A 13612-nucleotide genomic window follows, 5' to 3' on the forward strand; every position below is an offset into this window, starting at 1 on the left:
CGTTATGTCTTTCCAATGTCTGCAAAACTAGCTATTTATTATGCCTTATTTTCTTCTTACATGAACAATTCTCATTTAGTCTGGGGCACAACGACCGACAAAAACCTTAGTAGTCTTTTAAGGATGCAAAAAAAGGTTTTACGGATCATTAATAATTTGCCTAAGTTTTACTCAAGTAAATTTATCTTCAGAAATCTTAAGGTCACTCCAATAACTAAAATGTATCATTATAAACTCCTACGCGAATATAAACTCAGCATCAAGGAAAATCAAAGGCTGTTTTTGGACATATCGAACTTAGAATTAATAGGCAACGCGGCCTACAATACGAGGACAACAGACCGTTGGAAAGTGCCAAAATGCCGTACGAACTATGGGTTTCAGAGTCTTAGGAATAACCTGCCTCGATTACTAAATGAACATATTAAAGCGGGAACAGATATTTTAGGACTAAATTTCCGGAACCTGAAGGCGTTGTTTTATTAATTTGCATGTCCCTAATACACACCACACATTTCATAAACAAAACACCTTGTACAGATATTTAGCCACTGTTTCATTATGACTGCATGTCTTTATTTCCCGACCGTTCCATGAGCTTGTCGCCATACCTTTCATAAAAATGCCAAGTTATAATTTTGTTTGTCTCTGTATATTTCTGTATATTTTTTTTCTGTACATTTGTTTCTGGATTGTGTTGCTTCGTTGCCGTCAATGCCAGGGGGGACCAGGATTTTTTTTTCAAGCCGTAAAGGAACGGCTTTTCTTCTTGGCGCCTTTCACAATGTGTACGTCATGTTGTGAAGAACAAATAAAAATGAAAAAAAAAATGAAAAATTTATTGCTGATAGTACGCGTATGATCACGTAAGTGTACGCAGCAATAATTGCTTTCGGAACTCTCGTGCATATCCCATATTTTTTTCAATAGGGAATATGCCGTAAAAATGAATCATACCCTTCTAACGCAGTGTAGGTGAGGGTAAAATGGATTCCTTGGGCCGACCACCCTGAAATGGAAGAACAGAAACATAATAAGTGCAATTAAGCCGCTCCGATTTTTATTAGGTGGCAGAAACGCAACATTAGGACTGCAATAGCAAATCAGAGCGTTTGAATAATTTAGTCAGAGACAATCGGAGCGCCCTTATCATGTTCACCCGAAATCAATGCCGCAAGAAGCCTCCCCATTTCCCCCACTTTCATTGGAATAGGCGTTGGTTTAGGACCGTGCGGAACTTGTCGATTTTAGGAAGGCGCAGATTGGCGTCTGGACGAAGTAAAAGAAGATTAGAAGCTTTTCACTCTCTGGACGGGTGACCAACTGAGTACATCATATTGATTCAGCCTGAGGACATCATCATCATCATCAACTGAGTACAACTGGAGGTCTACGCTTCCTGCCCTCGCATCAAGCGTCCACACACTACCACACTCGTATATATAGTGCGGTTGGCCGAGAGTCGGGATGCTCAACAGTATAGTCAGTCAGCGTGTACAGACGCAGCGCCACACTTGGCAGTGTTGCGGGCAGCGTCTAATAGCGGGCGTCTATTCTGTCTGTACACGCTAAATTTTTTAACCGCCTTAAAACACAGTTGCTTCAGGCTGGTTATTTCGCAGTCGCCAAACGCATATTTCTATGCCGCAAAAATGGCTGTGGTTTAACTCTTCTAAACCGAGTTTGAGCGAAATCACTGCCTGTTAGCAGGTTCTGCCAAAACCTTCATCTGTCGCCTTTCCTTGGCTTGCAACCGTCGCTTGGCGAGTCGTTGCTCGCGTTCTTCCTCTGCTTCGGCTGCTCCTTTGGCTCGACTAGCTGCTCGCTTTCTCTGCAACTGCAGCCGAGCCACGTCTGCAGGGTGCTCCGACTCAGCCTGCTGTTTATAGACCAAGGTTCTCGCAGGCGTTACGACCGCACTGCCTGCCGCGCTCTCCTCCATGGCGAAACTGAACGTGGGCGGCTGCTTCGTCTCCCTATTAGGCGAACGGCTAGTAACGTGGTTAGTCATGTGACCACAGCTGGCGATGCGGGGTTCAGCGCGCAGCGACGGCGGCGGCGCAGCGGCTACAACAGCGGCGCATCACGTGGTATGACGTTCGGCGTCACTTCCGGCCGCATTCCGGTTGAAGGACATGCGGCAGCAGTCGAGGACTTTAGCGAAAGATGGATTATTGGAGCTTTCGCTCCACAATCCGAAAATGCCAGTGTGATGTGAAGAACCAAAGGGGGTCACTGAACCGCCGGAGAGAGATAATTTCGCAGACCTTTACTATGTCGCTTCACCGAGACCGCATGTTGTTTTGGAATTTAAAACCTTGCATGTAAGGGTGTGGCAGATATCTGAGAACGCGCAGTAAAGGTGACACAGCATCCTGTATATTACAGTTACAAATCCAACGCAGTCACCCGTTGAGTAATTTACTTAAGAATGTGAATGTTAATGTAAATATTTCGATCTAAGGCTTTTCTTTGTGGCTTCTTATTCTTCTCCACCTCACGGCACTGTCATTGTGTTGGTCACCACGAGGAGGTATTTCTCCAGATTCTTGGCATTTAGAAGCAATTAAATTTTGCTACAAGATTCGCGATCGCCTGCATGCAAGATTTTCTAGCCATTCGGAAGTTTTTATGGAGATACAGATAATTTTTCCAAAAATATTCCCACACTGCCGCGTCGTCGAGAGTAGATGTAATCATGAAATGCACTGTAGGAAAGATGTACAGCCGGCCGAATCTTTAGCTGGCGTGCGCGGCGGCCACTTTTTCCATGCTCCTGCAGCTCATGGCGGAGCAAACTTTCGGAAATATCAAATCTAAGCACAGGCTCACTAAGCCCGTGCCTAACATCGAGCTTTCTGCAAGCTTGCTTCGTCACAAAGCGCAGGAGCGCAGAAAAAGCGGCCGTCGCGCACGCCAGCTAAAGATTTGGCCGGCTGTACCGCATTCTAGGGCGGCAAATTAGATGCTGATACGGGCCTTGGGGAGCGCCTCTCCTCAGCCACTTTTCTTTCTTTGGATAGAGCATGCCCCACGTTGCCACTTTTTATCTATGGTGACCTGCACAACCAGCGCCCGCCACGTCTGGTGGAAGAATGTATTGTGCAAGAAAGGACTACGGAGAGCCCTCAGACTTTCGCCTTAGCCTGACGCCGCCGTCGCCGCCTCCGCTGGCCGCCACGTTCAAGAACAACGAATTAAAGCTGGTCACTCACAAGGCTGATGGACGGCGCCACGGGACCTGTGCTCTAGGGTTCACGCTCACGACGTAATAACGGCAGCTCCTTCGACGCTGTCGCCTCGCTTATCAAGTGCCACCAGGTCGGTGCGTGCACCTTTCTGGCGGCAGGGCAAAACTTAGGCACCATCGCTCCGCGCGTCGGCTTTGGCCACCACGCGATCATGAACACGCATGCACTGCCCTGGAACAAAGATTCGCTATATTAAAGATAGCGATGTCTATCGGGAATACAGTGACTTTACTTATTGGCGTAAAATACATGTTCGCTAAATACATGTGTCCGCAAACCATCTACTCAGTCTTCTTAAAATCGCAAAGCATAAGGTAGGATTCACACTTTAGAGAAAACCGCCTGTGCTGTTGTTTAGAGTTAAATTCTGGAGAGCGCTGTGCATCATTTTCGAAGTGCTCTTGTGAATGTCAGATGCAAATTGAAATTTGGAAGAACCATGCTACAAGAAATACGTTTCTTTTTAATGTGACTGTTGAATTGTTTTACAAATCAAATAAGCAAGCCCTACATTGCGACTGTGCGTTCGGTCAGCCGAGCCCGTACAAGCAAAATGTGCAACATTAAAAGATGCTTTGCTGACGCTTCCCTTCGTGCATTTGCTTCATAATTTCTGCCTCAAAGTGGCAATTAACATGAATAAGTAGTTTGTTCTGCGCACCAAAGTCATCCTTATGAAATGTGAGAATGTAAAAAGCTGAGGACGGCTGCGGGTTAGTTTCAAAAATATTAATTTTAATAAAGAAGAAGATCAGAAGTTGCTTAATGCCTACTTTACACGTTGTAGCTTAGGGCGGCGTTATCTGATCGGGAGTAGAATGCGAGCAGACTCATTACCATTTTCATTTCACATTTATCGGTGCCAAGCCACCAAAATGGTACAACTAAGACTGCAAAGGTGCTGCGCTGCTAAGCTATGGAAACTAGGTAGTTGAAGTACGCTGTGTAGTGGTCGTGGTGGTGGTGGAAAACATTTATGGGCAGATACACTTAGAGGAGCTTATGCATGATCTGTCCCAGAGGGGGCCAGCCCTTATAAGTAATATATGAAGGTCCACTCCAGTGGCGTCAACCGCCGCCGGGGCTCGCCCGACCAAGGTCCGTTGAACATGCAGGTTAGAGTAGCCGAGCAGAGTCGCCTCCCAGTCCTCCCGGGTTGGGTTGGGGTGAGGGGGGCTAGCTGGGTTGTAGGGGCAGGCCCACATCATGTGGTAGATGTCCGAAGACTTCTCCGCACAGTGCAGACAGCTGCCCGAGAAATAAGAGAAGTGTTTGAGAGCTGCCGGGCACAGCAAAGTATTAGAATACAAGCGGAGCAGAAGCCGCTCCTCCGCCTTTGAGAGACCTTTTCACGGGCGGGGATAAAGGCCGTGGCCAGATTCATAAAGTAAAACAATGTCTTTGAAGGAGTAAGCTGGAGTGATTTCGAGTTCCTCATCGTCGGGGCCTAAGGGGAATGCCCAGTGAGAGAGCGCGCGGGCGGCGGAGTCAGCTGCCCCATTTCCCTCAAGGCCCATGCGAGCAGGAGTCCAAACGATATTCCGGTGAGCGGGGTCTCCGGTGTAGTCACTGTTTTGGAGACGGCGGAAGGCTATGTACAGTACCCAGCCCTGCTGGACGTTCTGACAGGCCCCTAGCAAGTCGGAAATAATTGTTTTGGAATTGGGATGAGATGCAGCCGATGCACTGGCGACTTCCTCCGCGTGTGTTATACCACGGGCTCGGAAAGGGGGGGGGATGGAATTGATTTTTGGGGAAGGAACTGGCGCAGTATTTGCCTCACATATCGGCGGACACCTGAACCGCGCCGTAAGGGAAGAGTTTAAGGAGGTAGTGAAAGATGAAAGGAAGAAAGAGGTGACATAGTGGAGGGCTCCGGAAAAATTTTGACCACCTGGGTATCTTTAACGTGCAGTGACAATACACAGCACACGGACGCTTTAGTGTTTCGCCTCCATCGAAACGCAGCCGCCGCGGTCGGGTTTGAACCCTTTTGCTCCGTATCAATAGCCGAGCGCCCTAACCACTGAGCCACCGCGGCGGCCGTTCACTGTTTGAACGCGACCGCGTTAAGGAGCTCGTGTTGCAGGAAAGCCGGTGTCTTCAGCGTCTTTGGCCGTGAGCGAAAAATGGCGCATCTCGGTGGACACCGGAACCGCGCCGAAAGGGAAGAGATCTTCCTTCCCTTACAGCGCGGTACGGGTGTCCAGCGAGAATTTTGATACAGTCGCCATTTATTTTGCTTAAAACCAATTTTCATTTTAATATCCTTCTCTTACGTCCCGGTTCGGGTGTCCACTGAGATATGTGAGACAGGCGTCCTTTCCTTAAATTGTCCAACGGGCCACGCGTCGCGCCGAACGGACGTTGGCATTCCGTGGACTCCTTGGCAGCGCTGCAACACGCTGTCGCGTCGCACTCTTAAAGACGAAGCCTAAGCGTCCTCCAATTTTTTTGGACTGGTGGAGAACTGCGGCCGAGCACCATCCCCCATGGTGGGGGCCGGAGGCATCCACGTAGAATACGCAGGGTTTCAATCCATAGCGGCGGGCCAGGGCTTCCGCCCGCGCCAGGCGCCGGTCATTAAAGTCCTCACGGTTCATGTCCGCCGGAAGAGGGCGCACGTGGAAGGCGCATCTCAACTGGGATGGAAAACGTACGCGCTGTTCCCTGCATATTGCACGAATCGCGTGCTGAACCAAATATGCGCTGCTCCTTAGGTGGGCAGCATGATGCCAAGCTGAGCAGGAAATAGAAGTGCATTTCGACGCAGTCATCCTCAGCCGTAATAGGCGTTTAGCTGCGCATTTAAAAGTCGATTAAAGTAGCGCGCCGATCACTTCTTAGTACACCGCACTATGGTGCAATGTTCAATAAGCTTGCTATTGTGTCTAGAGGAGACTGGCGACAGACACAAACTCAGCACAGATGCACCGAGTGCACTGTGCACTGTGCACGTCTACTGAAGCCTAGCCAAGGAACTGATAATTTAACCAATATTTCATATATTACTTAAAGCAAAGCAGGTCTTTCCGCGTCAAAGCCGCATGACCGCAGGTTTAAAGGACTATACAGACACCGCATTTTTGCTTCGCGTTTTTTTCTTTCAAATGATGGGTTAGACGTTCGTATAAAAATATTAGCCGTGGTATTCGCCTACGCATGGTAAAAAAATTATAACTGAATTTCTTCTTGATACCGCCTCTGCATACGTTTCATCAACCGAACGACGGCTGCAACGTGCAGTTGGTGTTTAGGTCACATGAGGCATGAGCAAAAAGAAATATAACGGTTGGTACGTCACTCGTTGCGATTTCAGAGCGAACCAAAATACTGCGTATCAGGGACTACATTGAACATTTTTGTACCTCACGTGACCTAAATACCATCTACACGTTACAGTGAACATTCAGTTGCTGAAATTGAAGCCGGAACTGTACGAGTGAAGAAATTAAATTATAAATTATAGAGCGGCCTTATCCGAATACCACATCGTGATCTGTGTATTCTAATATCCAAAGCATATTTTGAAAGAAGAGAACACGCCACTAAAATTAGTCGTCAATAGTGCTTTAAGAAGCGAGGCGCAGCATGGGCTGCCGCTTTCAGTTCGCATAAAAATCACAGAAAGCGTATATGTACGTGTGTTCAAGCAAGCTGTGATAAACCGACGTCATACACAGCAGGCGCATTGCCGCTCACAACTCTAGAAGAGTGTTGGTGACACTAGCGGCGACTTTGTTTCCACAAAACAAACTTTGTCATAACTTTTTGTACTCTTATTGTTATGGGAGCTCTAGGCCTGCACCTAAGTCTGTCCCTTTCGTAGAATATTCCATTGGCGCTATCCTTTAAGCAAAGAGCATGTTAGAGAGAAAGAGAGAAAAAGTTTTTGAAAGGAAAGGTGGAGAATTGGCCCAGCGGTAAGGTGACTCTGGCCTGCTACTCCACAAATGAACATATTGATAATTTGCATCGCCATGGCACAGGTCTGTGCAAGGCGTATTTTGTTACTTGCTAATTGCTAACATCCCGCGCGAAGTTAAATCGCTAGTGACTACTGCCGCCAGCGCCGCGCATCTGATCGCATTGGCCATGAACGTAAAACAAAACTATGTACAGTCCAGAGCAAAAGTCTGTGGACCGCGTGCTCCCAAATTTAAGCCGCCAGCCCGGCCTGTCGAGTACGCTCACGAAGATAAAACAGGATTTTGACTTTAACCTTCACAGGTGCGGACAGCAGCCGGCGGTTAATAACGGAGCTATTGGCTTCGTTTATAGAGCTCGCGGTCCAGAGACTGTCTCCGATTGTACATGCATACCCAAAATAAGAAAAGGAAATCATTATCCCAATTTCGCCAATGGTAACTCCATAAATATAAGTGAAACGCACTCTTATTCTTTCTTTCAAATAGACTTCCTCTGCAAGGTGACTTTCATGAGGCATTTTCAACGTCAGCACACAGGTGACATTAAAATCGTCCTTCTGTGCCAGTTGAGTGTTTCCTTTTATATTGGAGCATCCGCTATCTCGTTAATTCATTGTAATGGCACGGCAACGACAAAGCATGATTAGTGACGTGGACAGGCAGAGTAGAAAGGTGGGTCAAACAATTTATATGCAGAAAACTGAAGTAATGTTCTAGAGTCGCGGAAGGGAACCACGCTTTATGATGGCGAGGCGCTGGAAGTGGTGCGGTAATACGTGTACTTAGGGGAGGGAGTGACCACAAATTTGGATGACGAGAGTGAAATAACTAGAAGAATAAGAATGAGGTGGAACGCATTTGACGGGTTTCCTCGGGTAATGAATGACCATTTGCCAATATCCCTCTTAAAGGTATACAAAGAAACAAAGGGTTGATATTAGGCTGAGGACAACGCAGCGATCCATGGAAAAGAAAATGATTGGTGCAACGTTAAGAGACCGGAAGCGGGCAGAGTGGGTGGGGGAACAAACGCGGGTTAAAGACATCCTAGATGAAATCAAGAAGAAATGGGGTTGGGAAAGGCATGTAATGCGAGAGAAAAGTAAGCGATGGACGTTAAGGATGACGGAGTGAATTCCAAGAGAAGGCAAGCGTAGTAGGGGGTGGCATAAAGTTATGCAGACTGATGAGATCAAGAGGTTAGCGAGGATAAGATGGCCGCAGCTGGCACAGGAGAGGGTGAATGGAGAGACTTGGGAGAGGCCTTTTCTCTGCATTGGGTGTAGTCAGACTGAAGACGATTATGACTGCAGCGGGGGTAGGAAGACGTATGAAACAGACTGACTATGGTTTCGACTGTTGCCGCTAAATATAGCCTCTCCACAGGCGGCGCAAGTGGTCTACAGCATGTGCAAGCCTTTGTGAGCAATTCTGAAGCTCAAGTTTCTGGTAGGCGCTCAAGAGCGTGCGTGTTTATAGTTCCAGCACACAGGAAATCCCTAAAAGGTGCTCCTTTTAGGGTTTATGAAATCTGCAAAACTAGGAACACTACGCATTAAGGCATAAAACAGTCGGCACGTTGATACTTACTCGACAACAAAGGTGAAGAGCAGAAGTGATAGAAATGCAACGCAGGTCATTTTGTTGTCAGAGAATATGCACATAGCCATAGAAAGTGGTCGAAGCCTGTTTGCGTCACTCGCAGTGCAGCAGCATTTGCGCCGTTGGAAATACGGCTAAAGATCCGTGTAATCACCACAATGATTTTATACGCCAAACCATCCAATCATCCGCGATGTTTTTGGAAGCTGACGCGATCTTTTCTGATCCGTGCATGGATAAAACGGCGAGATATAAGGTTTAAATTACAATATTTATATTCTAAACTTCTGCCTTCTAATGACATACAGAAGCTTAAGTGTCCATAATCTAATGTAACCAGAAGAAGGTTTTCTCTAAAGAATAAAGTTTGAATAAATTGCGGATTTGCCCAGTCGATAAGTTGCCGCCGTGGAAACAAAGTAAAACCCCGCCAAAGCTGAATACAGCGAGGAAGGAAAGGACATGCCCTCATTATTAAGAGAGGTGTTGTTGGAAACGAAAACATTAATGGAAATTCACAAAGAACATTCATTAACATGTACAACAGTTTATTTAGAATCCAAATTAAGCTCAGTCATTAGCACATACGAAGAGGGGCCCTCGTATTAACAGCATTAGCACCATTCAGTTCTGATTTTACAGCGACAGTTCTTAAGCCTTTATGTCACTGGGTTTCGTGTTGGTGTAGCTGAAGTAGTCGGCATACCCATCGTGTGGTTGCCAATAGAAACAACTGGGAGAGTAGTTTCGTTGGAAGAAGGGAAGCATGACTTTGAGGAGAGTGGAGATGTGCGTAACCGGGGAGTGGTTACCGTGGAAGGAAGGAGAAGGTTATGGCGAGAGAGAAGGAATGCACAATCAGAGGATGGTGACCAACGGTTCCTGAATGATGCTAATCGCCCACAGTAACCGCGGTAACCATGTGGAGGGGATCACCTTGAAAGGGGGACGGTTACCACGGTTACCGCGTAAAATAGGAGTATGGCGAGAGCGGAGCGCGTAACCAGCAGGCGGTTAGTGGGACAACCATTGGGGGGAGGACTCGCTCAGCCATGGAGGAATCTAATCTCTACTCATTTACATTGGGCTACGAGAGCATAACAAAGACTTAACGGGGCCATGACAGCCTATTTTCACGCATACCCTGCTTATCGACTTTAATTTCCAACAGGTTAAATTACAATTCCCCCAATTTTCAGTTGATTCTGTGTGGTAAATATTTTTAAAACTAATTTTTTTCGTTTCATTTGCGAACTGCTTGCTGGTCTGGCAACGTCTGATCGCTGACGTCACGAGCTCTTACACGGCACGCGTCGTCTGTTGCGAACTGTTGACGTGCTTGCATGCACACCGTAGACAGCGGTCACTCGAAAATTTTTTTTCTTTTAGCCTAGCGAAATAAAATGCATTTTCCATCTTCTATTTTGGGAAGCCTTCAACTTAGTACGCAAGCTGAGTGATCCTTAGGAAATCGGACTTGCTCGTGGCGCTCACTTTCCGATTGTTGAGGAATCGGAAACCAGCTGACCTCTGCTTTATTATTTACGCTTAGAAGCATGCTGTTTGTATGTTATGAGTGTGGTCTTTTTTTAGCAGTCAAGGGCTCCCGTATGCGAAGAGCGGCACGTGCCGTTCATGCCTTCGCCGATGTGCACCGTGAAAGCCGCAGCGTTTTGTAGCTAGCTACCATGTTCTTGTCCGCTATTCATCGGCTCGATAATTAAACTCAAATTATCAAAAGGGGGCACTAGAGTAACCTTGAGGTACGAAAGAAGCAGAGAAAAGTGCCGGGTGCGACTACTTCCGCGCTGCATGTACGCGTCTGTAAGTCGAACATACATTTCCTTCTACTCGTAGAACCTTTTTGCAGGAACCAAGCAGCTTCCAATACCCTACGTGACTCGAATGCTTTCACTGTATGCACCGATGAACAGTCGCCGCCGTCTAAATGAGTGCTTCGAAATAATAGTACCGCATTTTGCTTTCCGCGCGCATTGTGCCCCAGGAGTGCGACGATTACGAGAGCGTCCCCGCGCTGAGGTTGTTTACATGACTGTACGCAAACAGTACTGCTCGTTTGTGTGGCATAAAATGACAGGTGGGTTATCCTTCTCTTAAATATTACGTACTCTTGCTGACAAATTGCACTTTTACTCATTTACACACCATGATAACACTGCAATAAGCGCCGCTGATGCTATATCGCCTGCTTGGGAAACGCTTCGCGTAGGATACCGGCGCTTTCCGCTAATTGTATCTGCTTTCTCTGTCACCAAAATTTAATTTTAGATCGCTTTAGCTAAAAACACGTTCGGACATTACTTGAATTAATGAAAACAACCAGATTTGTTGTCCACAGTCGACGCCGACGGCTGCTGCCGGCTGTCTTCTGCACATGCTATGCAGACGGGTCACGTATATCGGCACTTCCCCCTTATTGTACTTGCGTCCTGCGATGTAGGCAGTCATCGCTTTTTGTGCCCTGTAGCCAGAACTACGCTCGACAGCTATTTGCAAGCGCTAAAACTTGCGAATTCGCTCTCCACAGTCGCCGAAAACCCACACACGAATCCTGCCTACTCGCTAGGCCTCGTCACGAAAGGGGCCGGCGGTGAACCGTCAACTGAAATTAAAGAATATGGCAATAGTTTGTCACTGGTTAGTGATAAAGTGTGACGATATGTAGCCGCTTGTTTCGCTTTTTTCGGTACGCATAAGGTAATAATAATAATTGTTTTTTTTTTGGTGGAAAGGAAATGGCGCAGTATCTGTCTCATATATCGTTGGACACCTGAACCGCGCCGTAAGGGAAGGGATAAAGGAGGGAGTGAAATAAGAGAGGAACAAATAGGTCCGTAGTGGAGGGCTCCGGAATAATTTCGACCACCTGGGGATCTTTAACGTGCACTGACATCGCACAGCACACGGGCGCCTTAGCGTTTTTCCTCCATAAAAACGCAGCCGCCGCGGTCGGGTTCGAACCCGGGAACTCCGGATCAGTACAAACGCAGTTTTTCCGGCCGTCGCCTCACCGGGCGTGATGCTTTCGCTCGGCCGCACAAGCCCAGGCGACGGCGGCGAGCGGCACCGTCGTGCGGCGTTTTTTGCCCATGTCGCTTGCCTCGCCGATCGGTTCTATGCCAGGCACCGAATGAAACCACATCTTCGCTGGTGCACGCACATCGCGTATGTCGCCGTGGCTAGCATGAGATTCAATAAATTTTCAAATTCCTAAGTTTATATAATGTCATACGAACTAGTCCCCTACCACTCTCTTCTGGTTCCCACTAAGCTGACTCTTTAACATTACTACGATACGCGATCGTAAATCTTGTTGGCGTCGTCGTCGGTCTAGCGTGACAGACCAGTGCGTCAGCGACGGCATTTGCGTACCGATCAGCCCACGCACCGTCGATCACCGTCGCGTCGGCCTGTAGTGTGACCGGACCCTACCTATACCGAAGAAAAAACTGCGTTATTATCGCGTTTGCAGTACCAGTGATTCATATATGGGGGACGACTGCTACTTCGATCGCCCGCGAAAGTACAGGGGGGAATGAGACCTCGCTGCGCATATTGCAGCAACGAGAGCAGACGAGGTTGCTCCGTGCATGTGCTAGTGACGTCACGAGAGCTTTAATATGGCGGTTGCTGCCGGTGGGAGGAGTCTCCCGGTCTCAATTTCGATCACAGTTTTTGGAAAATACAGCGCGTTCAGGGCAGCGAAATTTCGGAAATTGAATCATAAGCTCTTGCATTAGTAACTGAAGCAGAAAACTGAAATATGAAGAACGGCCATGTAATGGCCCCTTTAAAAGAAGGCGGAAGAAAAAACTTACCTGACCACGTGGCCACATGCAAGTTCACGGCAAACATTGACGAAAGCACTGTTCTAAGAGAGTACCAGCATCAGCGTTAGGCGCGAAATCTAAGAAGGCTATCTTATTCATCGCAGAGGGAAAACCTGTGTCAGCGCGCCCTCCTTAACGCTGAAAGAAAAAGAGATTAAATACCTCGATGGCTGAGCATGCGCAGAAACTTTCTACTGTTTTTATCTTTTTATGTTTCTATACTATGGGCGTTGCCCATAGGTATATATTGCTCTTGTCGTAATAAAATTGTGTCAGTTGTTAGTAGCGCTGGCGTGTGTGTCTCCTTTAGCTTTGTCCCGTCCTTAGCGCTTTGAATTTTCTTGGCATGTACCAACTGGCCCGGCTTTCTCCCCTCTTGGTTCATTTGCCAGCATCTTAATGTAGCGTCGATTGTAGACAACAGAAAAAAAACTACGGGGAGACTCTCGTACATAACTTGTAGACGTATAGCTTCGACTGGGTGCATGGCAATGAGAATTGACTTCCTCATTACACGTAACGATAAGCAACTTGAACTACAGGGCGGCGTCTTCGCAGTGATTTAGGATGATATTGCTTGCAATCCTACCAAGTACTTGGGGAAGAGATTACGAAGATAATCAGCCTATCTCAGCTAAGGACTGCATTAAGGAGCACTTTACACAGGATACGTTGCTCGAATTTCATCAAGATGAAGGGTAGGAGCTGCCGGTATGCTTAGCGACATCCTCCGGGAAATCTCAGTGACCTAATTGGCCTGAGTATGAAAAGCTTCTTAAGAATGCCTCCCTGAAACTCGCAAAAGATGGCAAAGGACATTCCACAGCGTCGAAAATGTCACGTGTAAGTTGCCAAAAATTATGAAGCGCTTTTTTTTCTTCACAGCCGAAAGCCTGGCTTGAATGCATGGCGCTCTTTGCACTTCGAAGCAAGCAAGGCGGATGTGAATTACTTATTTTTAATATGCCACCTGCGCTTT

The 13612-nt window shown here is 47.3% G+C and overlaps 1 long non-coding RNA gene across 1 annotated transcript; it reads right to left on the reverse strand.

Annotated features, from left to right (window-relative positions):
• Positions 1-858: 858 nt before the first annotated feature.
• LOC144110380 (uncharacterized) lies at positions 859-9022 on the reverse strand. Its single transcript, XR_013309819.1, has 3 exons — positions 8771-9022; positions 3216-3422; positions 859-1009 (listed from the first exon to the last, which is right to left on the reverse strand). It is a non-coding gene; the product is annotated as an uncharacterized LOC144110380 (long non-coding RNA).
• Positions 9023-13612: the final 4590 nt, after the last annotated feature.

The sequence above is a fragment of the Amblyomma americanum genome, chromosome 11 (assembly GCF_052857255.1).
Source record: "Amblyomma americanum isolate KBUSLIRL-KWMA chromosome 11, ASM5285725v1, whole genome shotgun sequence".
Taxonomy (NCBI): domain Eukaryota; kingdom Metazoa; phylum Arthropoda; class Arachnida; order Ixodida; family Ixodidae; genus Amblyomma; species Amblyomma americanum.